We start from the raw sequence: 18,368 nt of genomic DNA, 5'->3' as shown, positions 1-18,368 counted from the left end.
CGTATGTTATGTCTGCCAGGAAAGAATGGCAATACCGTCTTGTCTGAAGGACCTCCGCTTCCCTGTCGATGGAGTTGGACTTGAGACTTTGTCACGCAGTCTGAAATTGGCAAACTGACAAATTCTGATCAATGAGTGATCGATGCAGTCTGTCTATTTGAATAAGTTTCATCTCAACTCCTGTTGGAAAAGGACAGCCATGTCCGTTACAGCACAAGACCCCTGGATTGTACCCCAAAATACTTGCGCTCATCAAAGAGTAAAGCTGGTGTCCTGGTTTGCAATGCCTCGATTGTTACACCAGAAGGTGCGAGTCACATCCAAAACAAAGGGCATGCTGGAAGCATAGCATGCGTTAGCATGGCTTCAACTCAACAGAAGTGGCCGGCGGTGAGTCGCTGTGGCACATTGGTCAGCGTTAGGCTGTTAACCAGGAGGCTGGTGGTTCGAGCCCCCCCAGGGAGGTTCTCTGAAAGCGTCCGTGTCACTCGTTTAAGTTTGCGCTCCACTTTTGCACAACACTTGTGTGGTTCCCAATTGGCAAACTGTGTGTCCATGACTTTTCAAAAGCACATTGCAGCTTCCATGGTCTTACATATTTGATCAGAAGTTTGGTTGATCATGTCACAGATTTCGGTTAGTTTCTGCGCAGAAGGTCTGCTTGAAAATCTAGGCTTTTGCAAAAGCGCCAGCCAGGATTATCGATCAAGAGATGACAGAATGCTTTTATGGGACAAGGAATCAAGTCAAACCCCATCAACTGGTAACAAGGGGCCCAGAAGACACTGTTGTGATTTTTAGATGGACATGAATTAGGAACCAAATGGTCATTCGAGCCGAATATCTTCCCAGTGACCTGCAACGCAAATTCCACTGTGCCTATACTGAACAGATGTTGCCAGGGTGGGAGTCTCTGTGGTGCAATCGGTCGGCGCGCTCGGCTGTTGACATTAACAATTGATCAGAAGTTAGGTTGATCAAGTCACAGATTTCGGTTTTCCTGAGCGAAAGCCTTCATCTGGAGCTTTAGACCGATCATAATAATAATTCAGAAAAATAAGAAGGCCCACAACCCCTAAGGCATTTAAAAACCATTAAGAGAACCTTCAAATGGATCCTGAAACATACAGGGAGCCAATGCAGTGATTTTAGAAGCGGTGTAATATGCGCCTGCCTTCTGGTCCTCGTCAGCACACGTGCAGCAAAAGTTGTTCTGTAAAAGTTGTAGACTTGTGATGTTTCTTTTAGGAAGACCAGAAAGCAGGGCATTGCAATAGTCAATACGACTGGAAATAAAAGCATGCATCAGCATCTCTCTATTTGCCCGAGAGAGGAACGGCCGGACTCTGGCTGTATTCTTTAAATGAAAAATAAAATCCTGTTTTTGTAACATTTTTAATGTGTGGAATAAAATTGAACCCAATGCCCTTAAAAGCCCCATCCTTCAGGTTTCCATAGTGTAGCGGTTATCACGTTTGCCTTACACGCAAAAGGTCCCCAGTTCCAAACTGGGTGGAAACATGGCCATTCAAGTCCTACTTTTACAAAAAAAGTCAAGGTGACAAATAGGAACAAGGACATGTGCTTGTTCTCTGAAGGGACTTGAACTCTTGACACTCAGATTTAAAGTCTGATGCCCTACGAAGTGAGCCCCCAGGCCTTTGGTCAAAAGACTTGTTTTTGTGTATTTGGAATGAAATGTTTTCTGCATGTTGAACAGTTTTCAACAGGAAAGATATCTTTCAAATGTATCAATAAAACTGTTGAATCGCCCAATATGGGGCTCGAACCCACGACCATGAGATTAAGAGTCTCATATTCTACCAACTGAGCTAATCGGGCCTTTTGCTGCTCTAGATATCATTTTTTTCTGCTTTTATTGATGTGGCCATCCCGAGTTGTTATGTTTGATCAATTCCACAGCGGTCCTGGTTTCTCAGGGAACAGAAGGCGCGAGACCTGGAGGGTCAGGATGGCCGAGCGGTCGAAGGCGCTGCGTTCAGGTTGCAGTCTCTCATGAGGCGTGGGTTCAAAACTCTGACAGTGCGGGCCCCCAAGTCTTTCCAGTTCCAGTTAAAATCCCGGCTCCTCAAGTAGTTTCCATAAAGTACAAAGGTATCGTCCTTGTTTTTTTTATAGCAAAAGGAGGCGTTTGCAAGTGGACCTCAGACCTGGTCACCTGAACAGGGACTTGAATCCGGGACACTCAGATCAGAAGTTTAATGTTCAGGTGACCGGCTCAACCTTTGTCTTGTCTGACCATGAACTCTTTTTGTCCAGAAGATAATTGGCTTGTCCATGTGGGCAGTTTAAGACCTCAGTCCATCTTGGAGGTGGACATTTCGGGACCGGGGCTTCTTCATCTCTGCAAGGACAAGTACAGTCGGCCAGAAGATTTTGTCTTCATTTTGTCTTCATTGAGTTGTCCTCATTTATCAATGGCCTGGATAGCTCAGTTGGTAGAGCATCAGACTTCAATGTTAAACCAACCTCTTTTATCCTCCTCCTGTGGTCAAGTCCAAAATGCCAGAAGACTTCTGCTCCCTCAACCTCAACACCAAGAAGGCCAAAGAGAAGCGACACAGTCTCTGCCTTTCTGAGTGTAGGCCAAAAGCAGTCCCTGGTGGTCTAGTGGCTAGGATTCGGTGCTCTCACCGCTGCAGCGGGGAATTGACATTTGGATAGGTTTTTACTGGAAAGAGGATTTGTCTTCGGCCTCAGTGGAATGGTTGGGGTCATCTTGAAATGTGAGAGGTTGTGGGATCAATACCTGCATACTCCAAAAGCTCTTTTGTTTTTTGTGATTAAATGTTCCCAAGTACCGAATACTAATCTGGGCCCCAATCCCGATATCTAGGCCAAATACAGGCATAGGTATCACCCTAAACCCAGTCCCAACTTATAAGAGTACTGGCGAAACTCAGAAAGCAGTTGCCAAACAATGAAACATGACGATGTGTCCAAAGTGGGGGCAGATTGACAATTGTCCAAATGGACAAAGATTTCTCCTTGGCAAGGAAAATTGTAGTTCATATAACATGTTCCAGAAATAATGGGCTTTTCTTCAACAAAATGTTTTTGAATCAGAAGTCTTGTTGTGTTGAAGAAATTCCCATCCTTTCTAATGTCATGTGTAGTACACATGTCACACATGTACTACAATGCTCCCTACAAAGGAGAACAAAACGGAACAAAAATGGATACAATCTGGGATTACAACAGTAACTTTCCCATAACTTTATGGAATCAAACCAAAACCAACCTCACTTGAGTTGGCTTGACCAAAGGAGCCATGCAAAAAACTTGAGGTATATTACACCAAAGTTGTTGCTATTGTGAGCCATGCATTCATTTACTCTTAGACTATTCTTAAACCAAGGGAGTGCATCAGGGGGTATCCGGATTTGAACCGGAGACCTCTTGATCTGCCGTCAAATGCTCTACCACTGAGCTATACCCCCTCAAGCACACCCAACATGGTGACATGATGGGAACTAAGTTCTGCATATGCACTGGGTGGTTCAGCACTTTTGTTGAATGGCGAGTGGCGCAGTGGATGACGTGTTGTCGACAGGTTAGACAGCCTTAATGGTATAGTGGTTCATACTCATTGTTGTGTCTGCACCAACCCCGGGTCATGGCAGGTGTGTGTTGCTTTTGTTATTGTCTTGTCTGAAAAGTACTTTTCTCTAAACCCAATTGTAGTATTGGTGAAACAGTGACAATCCAGAAGCTAACCTTAAATGACAGGTCCTTTTGTTGTACGAATAGTGTGGCAAAGGATAACGCATCTGACTGCAGATCAGAAGATTCAACTTTCAACTCCTGGCTAGCTTGCCAACCTTTTCAATGAACCTGACTCTAAAATTCCAGTTTTGCTCACAGACGAATTAGAAGCAACTGGGAGCAGCAATCAGCACCTCCAAGTCAGAGTTTTCGGTTCTTGCCCGGAAAAGGAAGCTGTGTCTGTGCCACCTACTGTCGTCGTCGCCGACATGGCCTCGGTACTGTGGGCGACGAGTCCGCCTACAGGTGGGAGGTTGACCATCTGACGACTGCCCGGGAATCGAACCCTGCCGCAGCAGTGAAAGCGCTGAATCCTTGCCACTAGACCACCAGGGACTGCTTTAAGGCTGCACCCAGAAAGGCAAAGACTGTGTCGCTTTGATGTACTCCAGCAGGGGAATTAGCTCAAATGGTAGAGCGCTCGCTTCGCATGTGAGAGGTAGCGGGATCAATGCCCGCATTCTCCAAGGCACCCTTTTCCTTAATCCGTTTTTTGTCGAAGAGATGACAGAATTGAGATCAGGATCTATCCAACAGCGTCAGACAAATACCCCAATTTATTGTTCCCAATTTATTGTTATTGTTCCCAAGTACCAAACACTAATCTGAGCCCCAATACTGATTTCTATGCCAAATACAGCCTTAAGCCTAACCCTAAACCCAGTCCTAACTGCCTTCTCCAGTTCAGCACCTTATCTAGTTGTGTAGTACTTACCAGAAACTCAAGTCTATCATTTATTGACGTGTTTTATTTGTATTTCTGTCATCAGTCGCTTCAGGATGACAGCAGTTCACAGATAGCGCTTAAAGATGACCCGAACTGTTCGACTGAGGACCAACCCAAATCCGCCACTAGACCACCAGGCACTGCATCATGGCTGCACTCTGAAAGGCAGAGACTGTGTCGCTTTGACGTACTCCAGCAAAGGAACCAAAATAGTTCTGAGACTGGACCTTCTCTGCCCACGCTGCATCAGCAGGGGAATTAGCTCAGATGGTAGAGCGCTTGCTTAGCATGTGAGAGGTAGCGGGCGTTAGCATGCGTTAGCATGTCTTCAACTGAACAGAAGTGGCCGGAGATTTGAGCCCACCCAGGGAGGTTGTCTAGATGAGTCTGTGTCACTGTTCATTTAAGTTTGCGCTCCACTTTTGCACAGCACCTGTTGTTCCCAATTGGCAAACTGTGTGTCAATGACTTTTTAAAAGCACACTGCAACTTCCATGGTCTTACATATTTGATCAGAAGTTAGGTTGATCAAGTCACAGATTTCGGTTAGTTTCTGCGCAGGTCTGGTGAAACACAGAAGCTCCGCTTGAAAATCTAGGCTTTTGCAAAAGCGCCAGCCAGGATTATCGATCAAGAGATGACAGAATGCTTTTATGGGACGAGGAATCAAGTCAAACGTTGGGATCGGAAATGAGTCCACGATCGATCCCTCAGCATCAGACAAATACCCCAAACCTAATCCTGGCCATGTTCTGTAGACTAGTCTCTTGTCATGGCATAATGAAGAATCCCAGTCCGTGATTTATTGTTCTCAAGTAGCGCTTCAAGGTGACCCCAACCATTCCACCGAGGCCGAAGACAAATCCTATCTCCAGGAAAAACCAATCCAGCCGCAGCAGTGAGAGCACCGAATCCTAGCCACTAGACCACCAGGGACTGCTTTTGGTCTGCACTCAGAAAGGCAGAGACTGTGTCGCTTCTCTTTGGCCTTTTCGGTGTTGAGGGAGCAGAAGTCTTCTGGCATTCTGGACTTGACCACAGGAGGAAGATAAAAGAGATTGGTTTCACATTTAATACTTCTCCTCACTGCCTGAACAAGGACTTGAACCCTGGACCCTCAGATTAAAAGTCTGATGCTGTACCAACTTAACTATCCAGGCCCTTGATAAACAAGGACAACTCAATGAAGACAAAATCTGGCATACTGTACTTGTCCTTGCAGAGATGAAGAAGCCCCGGTCCCGAAATGTCCACCTCCAAGATGGACGGAGGTCTTAAACTGCCCACATGGACAAGCCAAATATCTTTTGGACAAAAAGAGTTCATGGTCAGACAAGAGAAAGGTTGAGCCTGTCACCTGAACATGAAACGTTTGATCTGAGTGTCCGGGATTCAAGTCCCTGTTCAGGTACCAGGTCTGAGGTCCACTTGCAAATGCCTCCGTTTTGCCCTCAAAATACGAGGGCAACAGGACAATCCCTTGGTACTTTATGGAAACTACATGAGTAGCCTGGCTTTTAACTGGAACTGGAAAGACTTGTGGCCCTGCACACAAACCAAGTATCTTCTGATCAGCTGATCCTTGACATCAGCTGTCACAGACATTGGCGTCGTTTGGGGACCTCATCCTGATCCACGGTTACCACTGATTTGTAGAGTAAATCAATAAGTCATCATATTCTTACTGTTAAGGAAGACACAGTCCAAACACTCGATTGCTGCAGGGCAAGTCGGTTCCACCAAGACTTGAACTTGGATCACTGGATTCAGAGTCCAGAGTGCTAACCATTACACCATGGAACCCATTTCCGATCCCAACATCTCTTCTACAAAAGGCAAAGAACTCCCAAGAGACTGCGGACATTGATCCCACAACAAGACAAGACAAGGTGCTAGACAGGAGAATGCTAGACAGGACAATGCTAGACAGGACTGGGTTTAGGGTGATACCTATAGCTGTATTTGGCCTCGATATCGGGATTGGGGCCCGGATTAGTGTTCGGTACTTGGGAACATTTAATCACAAAAAACAAAAGTGCTTTTTGAGAATGCGGGCATTGATCCCGCTACCTCTCACATGCTAAGCAAGCGCTCTACCCTGCTGATGCATTGTTGGCAGAGAAGGTCCAGTCTCATACCTATTTTGGTTCCTTTGCTGGAGTACGTCAACGCGACACAGTCTCTGCCTTTCAGACTGCAGCCACGATGCAGTCCCTGGTGCTCTAGTGGCGGATTTGGGTTGGTCCTTGGTCGAACAGTTCGGGTAATCTTGAAGCGCTATCTGTGAACTGCTGTCATCCTGAGGCGACTGAATAAAACATCAATAAATGATGGACTTGAGTTTCTGGTAAGTACTACACAACAAGATAAGGTGCTGGACTGGAGAAGGCAGTTAGGACTGGGTTTAGGGTTAGGCCTAAGGCTGTATTTGGCATAGAAATTGGTATTGGGGCTCAGATTAGTGTTTGGTACATGGGAACAATAAATCACGGACTGGGTTTCTTCACTATTACATGACAAGACACTGGTCTAGAGAACACGGCCAGGATTAGGTTTGGGGTATTCGTCTGATGCTGATGGATAGATCCTGAAATCAATTCTGTCATCTCTTCTACAAAAAACAGATTTCGGAAAAGGATTCCTTGGCGAATGCGGGTATCAATTCTGTAGGGTTACGATTCGGGTGGAGCAAACCCGTCTCACTAGAACAAGACCTCTCTCAATCTTTTTCTCCAAGTGCTCAGCTGTGTTGTACAATCTGACAGTCCTTTGATGCCAAGTCATTCCAGTCGTGGATAATGGACCTGACCAGGAAAATGCCAGCTGTGGGATTTCAACCAGTGATACAACTAATTTCACTAATTGATGTCCCCGTGAGAACAGCCACCTACATTCAGTGGACACTCAGCAGAGGAGGGGAAAAGATAGTTGGTCAAATTACAAGCCTAGCAAAGAGGGGCTTGTTTGTTCACTTCCTGCAGTCCTCTTCTGGTATTTCCATGACTCTGGTTTTCATACTTTTCATCCGAGGTCATGTTGAAGTACAAAGAGTTTTCCGGAGAAACGCAAGACCCCAGGATGCAATAGGTCTGCTTTGTACACTTTTCAGCAGCGGTCATGTTGAAAAGCACCCCTGGTTTACTGGGTGACGCCACTTCAAGATGCAAGAAGTTGTCAGAAGTGGGATTCGAACCCACGCCTCATTAGAGACTGCAACCTGAATGCAGCGCCTTCGACCGCTCGGCCATCCTGACCCTCCAGGTTTTGCTCCTTCTGTCCCCTGAGAAACTAGGTCAGTTGTGGAATTGATCAACCATCAGGATGGCCACATCAATAAAAACAGAGCAAAAAATCATATATAGAGCAGAAAAATGACAGTGATAACCGCTACACTATGGAAACCTGAAGGAAGGGGCTTTTAAGGGGACTGAGCTCAATTTTATTCCACACATTAATAATGTTACAAAAACAGGATTTTATTTTTCATTTAAAGAATACAGCCAGAGTCCGCCCGTTCCTCTCTCGGGCAAATAGAGAGATGCTGACGCATGCTTTTATTTCCAGTCGTATTGACTATTGCAATGCCCTGCTTTCTGGTCTTCCTAAAAGAAACATCACAAGTCTACAACTTTTACAGAACAACTTTTGCTGCACGCGTGCTGACGAGGACCAGAAGGCAGGCGCATATTACACCGCTTCTAAAATCACTGCATTGGCTCCCTGTATGTTTCAGGATCCATTTGAAGGTTCTCTTAATGGTTTTTAAATGCCTTGGGGGTTGTGGGCCTTCTTATTTTTTCTGAATTTCTTTTACGTTATGAACCCTCGCGGTCCATCAGGTCCTCCAACACCGACCTGTTATGTATTCCCAGCCCATCAGTCATCCGGGAAATATGGATTGTGTGTCCAAACTGGGGATGGATGCTCGTGTACACACCTTCAGACATCAAGCAAATATCCTTGTTCCCATTTGTCATCTTGATTTTTTTGTAAAAGGAGGTCTTGAAAGGCCATGTTTCCACCCAGTTTCGAACTGGGGACCTTTTGCGTGTGAGGCAAACGTGATAACCACTACACTATGGAAACCTGAAGGATGGGGCTTTTAAGGGGACTGGTGAAGTCACAAAGCAGTTGCCAAACAATGAAACACGACGATGTGTCCAAAGTGGGGGCAGATTGACAATTGTCCAAATGGACAAAGATTTCTCCTTTGTAGGGAAAATTGTTCCAGAAATAATGGGCTTTTCTTCAACAAAACAAGACATCACAATCGCGGCTTGAAAGAAACACCTTAGCCACCCTCGGGGTCACTTTGATATCTCGGTGGACTCAACTTGTGCCCTTGGAGTCAATGGTTTGTAACCTCCTCTAACATTGTCTGGATGGCTGGATGTCTGGCCTTTTGAAGAATGAAGCTAAGGTCCTTTCAGCCAGCCAAGAAGCCTTTTCAAACTATTTGCCAAGTCACAACATAAACAGGGATTTTTCTGAAAACCGGTCTTGAACCAGGGACCTTTAGAACTTCAGTCTAACGTTCTCCCAAGTGAGTATTTCAGCTTCTAAGGTGGTGTTCTGCTTTTTCAGTCGTGGGTAAAAGTGGGGGCAGGGTGAAGCTGTGTCTGTGCCACGTGTGTTGCTGTGTACCTGGTCCAGTGTGTTCTCAACTTGGGTTGGAATGTCCCCATGCCGGTAACGGGTGGGGAATACAGTCCGCTGATGAGGATAAGAGCTACAGAAAATAGGAAGGATTTCACTGGTTGAAGTCTCCAGCTACCATAAAAACGGTCATGGGCCACAAGCCTGTTCTGAATTCCGCTTTGGCCAATTGACACTACATCAAGTCAGCAGCAGTCCTTGTTAGTATAGTGGCCAGTATCTCCGCCTGTCACATGGAAGATTACGCGGTTCGATTCCCAGACGGGGAGTTCCTGTTTTGTGTGTCACGTTGAACCTTGAGCAGGGTTGCGGTTGCAACAACCAGTCCGGGAGAACAAGACCTCTATTCATCTTCTTCCCCAAGTGCTCAGCTGTGTTGTACAATCTGACAGTCCTTTGCTACCAAATCATTCCAGTCGTGGATAATGGACCTGACAAGGAAAATGACAGCTGTGGGATTTCAACCAGTGGCTCCTGAGCGAAAGGAGCCTTAATCTGGTGCTTCAGACACTCATCCGCACAACCCAAAACGGTGCCCTGATCAGGAAAAAACTGTGACCTTGTGAGGTTCGCTGACAACGGAGGACACTGAAATGGAGCCGCACAAAGGAGGGTACCTGCACTGTTTACGTGTCCGTCGACCAGGTAGACCGGGATTCGATTGGCGGACTTGGAATTGTTTTTATGTGCAGTGACAGCAGTTCACAGACAGCGCTGAAAGATGACCCGAACTGTTCGACCGAGGACCAAGACAAATCCTATCTCCAGTCAAAACCTAACCAAATGTCAGTTCCCTGACCGGGAATCGAACAACGGCCGCGGTGGTGAGAGCACCAAGTCCCAGCCACTAGACAACCAGGGACTGCATCATGTCTGCACTCTGAAAGGCAGAGACTGTGTCGCTTTGACGTACTCCAGCAAAGGAACCAAAATAGTTCTGAGACTGGACCTTCTCTGCCAACACTGCATCAGCAGGGGAATTTGCTCAAATGGTAGAGCGCTCGCTTAGCATGTGAGAGGTAGCGGGATCAACGCCCGCATTCTCCATAAACTCCTTTGTTTTTTGATGAAATGTTCCCAAGTAGTGAATACTAATCCGGGCCCCACTCCCGATATCTAGGCCAAATACAGCCATAGGTATCACCCTAAACTGGATTCAGAGTCCAGAGTGCTAACCATTACACCATGGAACCCTTTGTTTTGGATGTGACTGGCACCTTCTGGCGTAACAATGGAGGCTTTGCAAACCAGGACAACAACTTTACTCTCTGATGAGCGCAAAGTATTTTCGGGTACAATCCAGGGGTCTTGTGCTCTCATGGAAATGGCTGTTCTTTTCCAACAGGAGTTGAGATGAAACGTATTCAAATAGACACTCAAATGATCACTCAATCAGAATTACTCCGTTTGCCAATTTCAGACTGCGTGACAAAGACTCAAGTCCAACTCCATTGACAGGGAAGCGGAGGTCCTTCAGACAAGACGGTATTGCCATTCTTTGCCGGCAGACATAACACAAGAAACAGCTTGTCCTTCGAGCCGGATTTGAACCAGCGACCTAAGGATGCCAGCTTGAACCACTACAGTCCTCCGCTCTTGCAACTGAGCTATCGAAGGTCTTGTTGTTTTGGTGTGAATGAGTACAGCCAAGCGTTTGACAGCGTCTTCACTGTGTACTGCTTTCCTTTCCTGAGACGCCGGATCCAGAATCTCTTCGAAGCCGTCCGGAAGTCCTTCTCCATGGCTTCTCGAAACTCCTCCCATGTCAGAGTTTTTGGCTCAGCGAATGCCAAAGCCGCGGACCGCTTGGCCTGTCGGTTCCTGTCAGCTGAAGTCCCATGAGCCAAAAAGGCCCAATAGAACTCCTTCAGCTTGACGGCATCCCTCACCAATGGTATCCGCCAACGGGTTCTAGGATTACCGCCACGATAGGCCCTGACCACCTTAGGGCCACTGCCGCCTCGACAATGGAGGCACAGAACATCCCTGCCTCCCTCTGGATCTTGCAGGTCACTGGGAAGATATTCGGCTCGAAGGACCATTTGGTCCCGAACATGAAACATTTGATCTGAGTGTCCTGGATTCAAGTCCCTGTTCAGGTGACCAGGTCTGAGGTCCTCTTGCAAACGCCTCCTTTTGCCCTCAAAATACAAGGACAACAGGACAATACCTTGGTACTTTATGGAAACTACATGAGGAGCCCGGCTTTTAACTGGAACTGGAAAGACTTGCGGCCCCGAACTGTCAGAAGCGGGATTTGAACCCACGCCTCATTAGAGACTGCAACCTGAATGCAGCGCCTTCGACCGCTCGGCCATCCTGACCCACCAGGTCTTGCTCCTTCTGTTTCCTGAGAAACTGTGGACTTGATCAAACACCAGGATGGCCACATCAATAAAAACAGAACAAAAATGATATCTAAAGCAGCAAAAGGCCTGATTAGCTCAGTCGGTAGAGCATGAGACTCTTAATCTCATGGTCGTGGGTTCGAGCCCCATATTGGGCGATTCAGCACTTTTATTGATACATCTGAAATATATCTTTCCTGTTGAAAACTGTTCAACATGCAGAAAACATTTCATTCCAAATACACAAAAACAAGTCTTTTGACCAAAGGCCTGGGGGCTCACTTCGTAGGGCATCAGACTTTAAATCTGAGTGTCAAGAGTTCAAGTCCCTTCAGAGAACAAGCACATGTCCTTGTTCCTATTTGTCATCTTAACTTTTTTTTGTAAAAGAAGGACTTGAATGGCCATGTTTCCACCCAGTTTCGAACTGGGGACCTTTTGCGTGTAAGGCAAACGTGATAACCGCTACACTATGGAAACCTGAAGGAAGGGGCTTTTAAGGGGACTGAGCTCAATTTTATTCCACACATTAAAAATGTTACAAAAACAGGATTTTATTTTTCATTTAAAGAATACAGCCAGAGTCCGCCCGTTCCTCTCTCGGGCAAATAGAGAGATGCTGATGCATGCTTTTATTTCCAGTCGTATTGACTATTGCAATGCCCTGCTTTCTGGTCTTCCTAAAAGAAACATCACAAGTCTACAACTTTTACAGAACAACTTTTGCTGCACGTGTGCTGACGAGGACCAGAAGGCAGGCGCATATTACACCGCTTCTAAAATCACTGCATTGGCTCCCTGTATGTTTCAGGATCCATTTGAAGGTTCTCTTAATGGTTTTTAAATGCCTTGGGGGTTGTGGGCCTTCTTATTTTTTCTGAATTTCTTTTACGTTATGAACCCTCGCGGTCCATCAGGTCCTCCAACACCGACCTGTTATGTATTCCCAGCCCATCAGTCATCCGGGAAATATGGATTGTGTGTCCAAACTGGGGATGGATGCTCGTGTACACACCTTCAGACATCAAGCAAATATCCTTGTTCCCATTTGTCATCTTGATTTTTTTGTAAAAGGAGGTCTTGAAAGGCCATGTTTCCACCCAGTTTCCAACTGGGGACCTTTTGCGTGTGAGGCAAACGTGATGACCAATACACTATGGAAACCTGAAGGATGGGGCTTTTAAGGGGACTGGTGAAGTCACATAGCAGTTGCCAAACAATGAAACACGACGATGTGTCCAAAGTGGGGGCAGATTGACAATTGTCCAAATGGACAAAGATTTCTCCTTTGTAGGGAAAATTGTTCCAGAAATAATGGGCTTTTCATCAACAAAACAAGACATCACAATCGCGGCTTGAAAGAAACACCTTAGCCACCCTCGGGGTCACTTTGATATCTCGGTGGACTCAACTTGTGCCCTTGGAGTCAATGGTTTGTAACCTCCTCTAACATTGTCTGGATGGCTGGATGGCTGGCCTTTTGAAGAATGAAGTTAAGGTCCTTTCAGCCAGCCAAGAAGCCTTTTCAAATTATTTGCCAAGTCACAACATAAACAGGGATTGTTCTGAAAACCGGTCTTGAACCAGGGACCTTTAGAACTTCAGTCTAACGTTCTCCTAAGTGAGTATTTCAGCTTCTAAGGTGGTGTTCTGCTTTTTCAGTCGTGGGTAAAAGTGGGGGCAGGGTGAAGCTGTGTCTGTGCCACGTATGTTGCTGTGTACCTGGTCCAGTGTGTTCTCAACTTGGGTTGGAATGTCCCCATGCCGGTAACGGGTGGGGAATACAGTCCGTTGATGAGGATAAGAGCTACAGAAAATAGGAAGGATTTCACTGGTTGAAGTCTCCAGCTACCATAAAAACGGTCATGGGCCACAAGCCTGTTCTGAATTCCGCTTTGGCCAATTGACACTACATCAAGTCAGCAGCAGTCCTTGTTAGTATAGTGGCCAGTATCTCCGCCTGTCACATGGAAGATTACGCGGTTCGATTCCCAGACGGGGAGTTCCTGTTTTGTGTGTCACGTTGAACCTTGAGCAGGGTTGCGGTTGCAACAACCAGTCCGGGAGAACAAGACCTCTATTCATCTTCTTCTCCAAGTGCTCAGCTGTGTTGTACAATCTGACAGTCCTTTGCTACCAAATCATTCCAGTCGTGGATAATGGACATGCCAAGGAAAATGACAGCTGTGGGATTTCAACCAGTGGCTCCTGAGCGAAAGGAGCCTTAATCTGGTGCTTCAGACCACTCATCCGCACAACCCAAAACGGTGCCCTGATCAGTAAAAAACTGTGACCTTGTGAGGTTCGCTGACAACGGAGGACACTGAAATGGAGCCGCACAAAAGAGGGTACCTGCACTGTTTACGTGTCCGTTGACCAGGTAGACCGGGATTCGATTGGCGGACTTGGAATTGTTTTTATGTGCAGTGACAGCAGTTCACAGACAGCGCTGAAAGATGACCCGAACCGTTCGACCGAGGACCAAGACAAATCCTATCTCCAGTCAAAACCTAACCAAATGTCAGTTCCCTGACCGGGAATCGAACAACGGCCGCGGTGGTGAGAGCACCTAGTCCCACCCACTAGACAACCAGGGACTGCATCATGTCTGCACTCTGAAAGGCAGAGACTGTGTCGCTTTGACGTACTCCAGCAAAGGAACCAAAATAGTTCTGAGACTGGACCTTCTCTGCCAACACTGCATCAGCAGGGGAATTAGCTCAAATGGTAGAGCGCTCGCTTAGCATGTGAGAGGTAGCGGGATCAACGCCCGCATTCTCCATAAACTCCTTTGTTTTTTGATGAAATGTTCCCAAGTAGCGAATACTAATCCGGGCCCCAATCCCGATATCTAGGCCAAATACAGCCATAGGTATCACCCTAAACTGGATTCAGAGTCCAGAGTGCTAACCATTACACCATGGAACCCTTTGTTTTGGATGTGACTGGCACCTTCTGGCATAACAATGGAGGCTTTGCAAACCAGGACAACAACTTTACTCTCTGATGAGCGCAAAGTATTTTCGGGTACAATCCAGGGGTCTTGTGCTCTCATGGAAATGGCTGTTCTTTTCCAACAGGAGTTGAGATGAAATGTATTCAAATAGACACACAAATGATCACTCAATCAGAATTACTCCGTTTGCCAATTTCAGACTGTGTGACAAAGTCTCAAGTCCAACTCCATTGCCAGGGAAGCGGAGGTCCTTCAGACAAGACGGTATTGCCATTCTTTGCCGGCAGACATAACACAAGAAACAGCTTGTCCTTCGAGCCGGACTTGAACCAGCGACCTAAGGATGCCAGCATGTCAGAGTTTTTGGCTCAGCGAATGCCAAAGCCGCGGACCGCTTGGCCTGTCGGTTCCTGTCAGCTGAAGTCCCATGAGCCAAAAAGGCCCAATAGAACTCCTTCAGCTTGACGGCATCCCTCACCAATGGTATCCGCCAACGGGTTCTAGGATTACCGCCACGACAGGCCCTGACCACCTTAGGGCCACTGCCGCCTCGAGGATGGAGGCACAGAACATCCCTGCCTCCCTCTGGATCTTGCAGGTCACTGGGAAGATATTCGGCTCGAAGGACCATTTGGTCCCGAACATGAAACTTTTGATCTGAGTGTCCCGGATTCAAGTCCCTGTTCAGGTGACCAGGTCTGAGGTCCTCTTGCAAACGCCTCCTTTTGCCCTCAAAATACAAGGACAACAGGACAATACCTTGGTACTTTATGGAAACTACATGAGGAGCCCGGCTTTTAACTGGAACTGGAAAGACTTGCGGCCCCGAACTGTCAGAAGTGGGATTTCATTAGAGACTGCAACCTGAATGCAGCGCCTTCGACCGCTCGGCCATCCTGACCCTCCAGGTCTCGCTCCTTCTGTTCCCTGAGAAACTAGGTCAGCTGTGGAATTGATCAAACACCAGGATGGCCACATCAATAAAAACAGAACAAAAAATGATATCTAAAGCAGCAAAAGGCCTGATTAGCTCAGTCGGTAGAGCATGAGACTCTTAATCTCATGGTCGTGGGTTCGAGCCCCATATTGGGCGATTCAGCACTTTTATTGATACATCTGAAAGATATCTTTCCTGTTGAAAACTGTTCAACATGCAGAAAACATTTCATTCCAAATACACAAAAACAAGTCTTTTGACCAAAGGCCTGGGGGCTCACTTCGTAGGGCATCAGACTTTAAATCTGAGTGTCAAGAGTTCAAGTCCCTTCAGAGAACAAGCACATGTCCTTGTTCCTATTTGTCACCTTAACTTTTATTTGTAAAAGAAGGACTTGAATGGCCATGTTTCCACCCAGTTTCGAACTGGGGACCTTTCGCGTGTAAGGCAAACGTGATAACTGCTACACTATGGAAACCTGAAGGAAGGGGCTTTTAAGGGGACTGAGCTCAATTTTATTCCACACATTAAAAATGTTACAAAAACAGGATTTTATTTTTCATTTAAAGAATACAGCCAGAGTCCGCCCGTTCCTCTCTCGGGCAAATAGAGAGATGCTGATGCATGCTTTTATTTCCAGTCGTATTGACTATTGCAATGCCCTGCTTTCTGGTCTTCCTAAAAGAAACATCACAAGTCTACAACTTTTACAGAACAACTTTTGCTGCACGTGTGCTGACGAGGACCAGAAGGCAGGCGCATATTACACCGCTTCTTAAATCACTGCATTGGCTCCCTGTATGTTTCAGGATCCATTTGAAGGTTCTCTTAATGGTTTTTAAATGCCTTGGGGGTTGTGGGCCTTCTTATTTTTTCTGAATTTCTTTTACGTTATGAACCCTCGCGGTCCATCAGGTCCTCCAACACCGACCTGTTATGTATTCCCAGCCCATCAGTCATCCGGGAAATATGGATTGTGTGTCCAAACTGGGGATGGATGCTCGTGTACACACCTTCAGACATCAAGCACATGTCCTTGTTCCTATTTGTCACCTTAACTTTTTTTTGTAAAAGAAGGACTTGAATGGCCATGTTTCCACCCAGTTTCGAACTGGGGACCTTTTGCGTGTAAGGCAAACGTGATAACCAATACACTATGGAAACCTGAAGGAAGGGGCTTTTAAGGGGACTGGTGAAGTCACAAAGCAGTTGCCAAACAATGAAACACGACGATGTGTCCAAAGTGGGGGCAGATTGACAATTGTCCAAATGGACAAAGATTTCTCCTTTGTAGGGAAAATTGTTCCAGAAATAATGGGCTTTTCTTCAACAAAACAAGACATCACAATCGCGGCTTGAAAGAAACACCTTAGCCACCCTCACAAGTCACAACATAAACAGGGATTGTTCTGAAAACCGGTCTTGAACCAGGGACCTTTAGAACTTCAGTCTAACGTTCTCCTAAGTGAGTATTTCAGCTTCTCAGGTGGTGTTCTGCTTTTTCAGTCGTGGGTAAAAGTGGGGGCAGGGTGAAGCCGTGTCTGTGCCACGTATGTTGCTGTGTACCTGGTCCAGTGTGTTCTCAACTTGGGTTGGAATGTCCCCATGCCGGTAACGGGTGGGGAATACAGTCCGTTGATGAGGATAAGAGCTACAGAAAATAGGAAGGATTTCACTGGTTGAAGTCTCCAGCTACCATAAAAACGGTCATGGGCCACAAGCCTGTTCTGAATTCCGCTTTGGCCAATCGACACTACATCAAGTCAGCAGCAGTCCTTGTTAGTATAGTGGCCAGTATCTCCGCCTGTCACATGGAAGATTACGCGGTTCGATTCCCAGACGGGGAGTTCCTGTTTTGTGTGTCACGTTGAACCTTGAGCAGGGTTGCGGTTGCAACAACCAGTCCGGGAGAACAAGACCTCTATTCATCTTCTTCTCCAAGTGCTCAGCTGTGTTGTACAATCTGACAGTCCTTCGCTACCAAATCATTCCAGTCGTGGATAATGGACCTGACAAGGAAAATGACAGCTGTGGGATTTCAACCAGTGGCTCCTGAGCGAAAGGAGCCTTAATCTGGTGCTTCAGACACTCATCCACACAACCCAAAACGGTGCCCTGATCAGGAAAAAACTGTGACCTTGTGAGGTTCGCTGACAACGGAGGACACTGAAATGGAGCCGCACAAAGGAGGGTACCTGCACTGTTTACGTTTCCGTCGACCAGGTAGACCGGGATTCGATTGGCGGACTTGGAATTGTTTTTATGTGCAGTGACAGCAGTTCACAGACAGCGCTGAAAGATGACCCGAACCGTTCGACCGAGGACCAAGACAAATCCTATCTCCAGTCAAAACCTAACCAAATGTCAGTTCCCTGACCGGGAATCGAACAACGGCCGCGGTGGTGAGAGCACCAAGTCCCAGCCACTAGACAACCAGGGACTGCATCATGTCTGCACTCTGAAAGGCAGAGACTGTGTCGCTTTGACGTACTCCAGCAAAGGAACCAAAATAGTTCTGAGACTGGACCTTCTCTGCCAACACTGCATCAGCAGGGGAATTAGCTCAAATGGTAGAGCGCTTGCTTACCATGTGAGAGGTAGCGGGATCAACGCCCGCATTCTCCATAAACTCCTTTGTTTTTTTGATGAAATGTTCCCAAGTAGCGAATACTAATCCGGGCCCCACTCCCGATATCTAGGCCAAATACAGCCATAGGTATCACCCTAAACTGGATTCAGAGTCCAGAGTGCTAACCATTACACCATGGAACCCTTTGTTTTGGATGTGACTGGCACCTTCTGGCGTAACAATGGAGGCTTTGCAAACCAGGACAACAACTTTGCTCTCTGATGAGCGCAAAGTATTTTCGGGTACAATCCAGGGGTCTTGTGCTCTCATGGAAATGGCTGTTCTTTTCCAACAGGAGTTGAGATGAAACGTATTCACATAGACACTCA

General features: G+C 46.6%; 12 non-coding genes across 12 annotated transcripts; 3 read left to right on the top strand and 9 right to left on the bottom strand.

Moving 5' to 3' along the window:
* The first annotated feature begins 1,448 nt into the window (after positions 1-1,448).
* Positions 1,449-1,521, top strand: trnav-uac (transfer RNA valine (anticodon UAC)). Its single transcript has one exon. It is a non-coding gene; the product is annotated as a tRNA-Val (tRNA).
* A 1,868-nt stretch (positions 1,522-3,389) lies between these two features.
* Positions 3,390-3,461, bottom strand: trnac-gca (transfer RNA cysteine (anticodon GCA)). Its single transcript has one exon. It is a non-coding gene; the product is annotated as a tRNA-Cys (tRNA).
* A 2,783-nt stretch (positions 3,462-6,244) lies between these two features.
* On the bottom strand, positions 6,245-6,316 carry trnaq-cug (transfer RNA glutamine (anticodon CUG)). Its single transcript has one exon. It is a non-coding gene; the product is annotated as a tRNA-Gln (tRNA).
* A 1,369-nt stretch (positions 6,317-7,685) lies between these two features.
* Positions 7,686-7,767, bottom strand: trnal-cag (transfer RNA leucine (anticodon CAG)). Its single transcript has one exon. It is a non-coding gene; the product is annotated as a tRNA-Leu (tRNA).
* A 759-nt stretch (positions 7,768-8,526) lies between these two features.
* trnav-cac (transfer RNA valine (anticodon CAC)) lies at positions 8,527-8,599 on the bottom strand. Its single transcript has one exon. It is a non-coding gene; the product is annotated as a tRNA-Val (tRNA).
* A 2,100-nt stretch (positions 8,600-10,699) lies between these two features.
* Positions 10,700-10,786, bottom strand: trnay-gua (transfer RNA tyrosine (anticodon GUA)). The gene is given in 2 exon segments: positions 10,700-10,735; positions 10,750-10,786. It is a non-coding gene; the product is annotated as a tRNA-Tyr (tRNA).
* A 625-nt stretch (positions 10,787-11,411) lies between these two features.
* Positions 11,412-11,493, bottom strand: trnal-cag (transfer RNA leucine (anticodon CAG)). Its single transcript has one exon. It is a non-coding gene; the product is annotated as a tRNA-Leu (tRNA).
* Positions 11,494-11,602: 109 nt separating this feature from the next.
* On the top strand, positions 11,603-11,675 carry trnak-cuu (transfer RNA lysine (anticodon CUU)). Its single transcript has one exon. It is a non-coding gene; the product is annotated as a tRNA-Lys (tRNA).
* A 249-nt stretch (positions 11,676-11,924) lies between these two features.
* trnav-uac (transfer RNA valine (anticodon UAC)) lies at positions 11,925-11,997 on the bottom strand. Its single transcript has one exon. It is a non-coding gene; the product is annotated as a tRNA-Val (tRNA).
* Positions 11,998-15,493: 3,496 nt separating this feature from the next.
* On the top strand, positions 15,494-15,566 carry trnak-cuu (transfer RNA lysine (anticodon CUU)). The gene has a single exon. It is a non-coding gene; the product is annotated as a tRNA-Lys (tRNA).
* Positions 15,567-15,815: 249 nt separating this feature from the next.
* trnav-uac (transfer RNA valine (anticodon UAC)) lies at positions 15,816-15,888 on the bottom strand. The gene has a single exon. It is a non-coding gene; the product is annotated as a tRNA-Val (tRNA).
* Positions 15,889-16,501: 613 nt separating this feature from the next.
* On the bottom strand, positions 16,502-16,574 carry trnav-uac (transfer RNA valine (anticodon UAC)). The gene has a single exon. It is a non-coding gene; the product is annotated as a tRNA-Val (tRNA).
* Positions 16,575-18,368: the final 1,794 nt, after the last annotated feature.

Source organism: Doryrhamphus excisus, chromosome 11, assembly GCF_030265055.1.
Source record: "Doryrhamphus excisus isolate RoL2022-K1 chromosome 11, RoL_Dexc_1.0, whole genome shotgun sequence".
In the NCBI taxonomy this organism is placed as follows: domain Eukaryota; kingdom Metazoa; phylum Chordata; class Actinopteri; order Syngnathiformes; family Syngnathidae; genus Doryrhamphus; species Doryrhamphus excisus.
The sequence above is the reverse complement of the archived record's forward strand: the minus strand, read 5'-3'. Positions and strand labels throughout refer to the sequence as shown.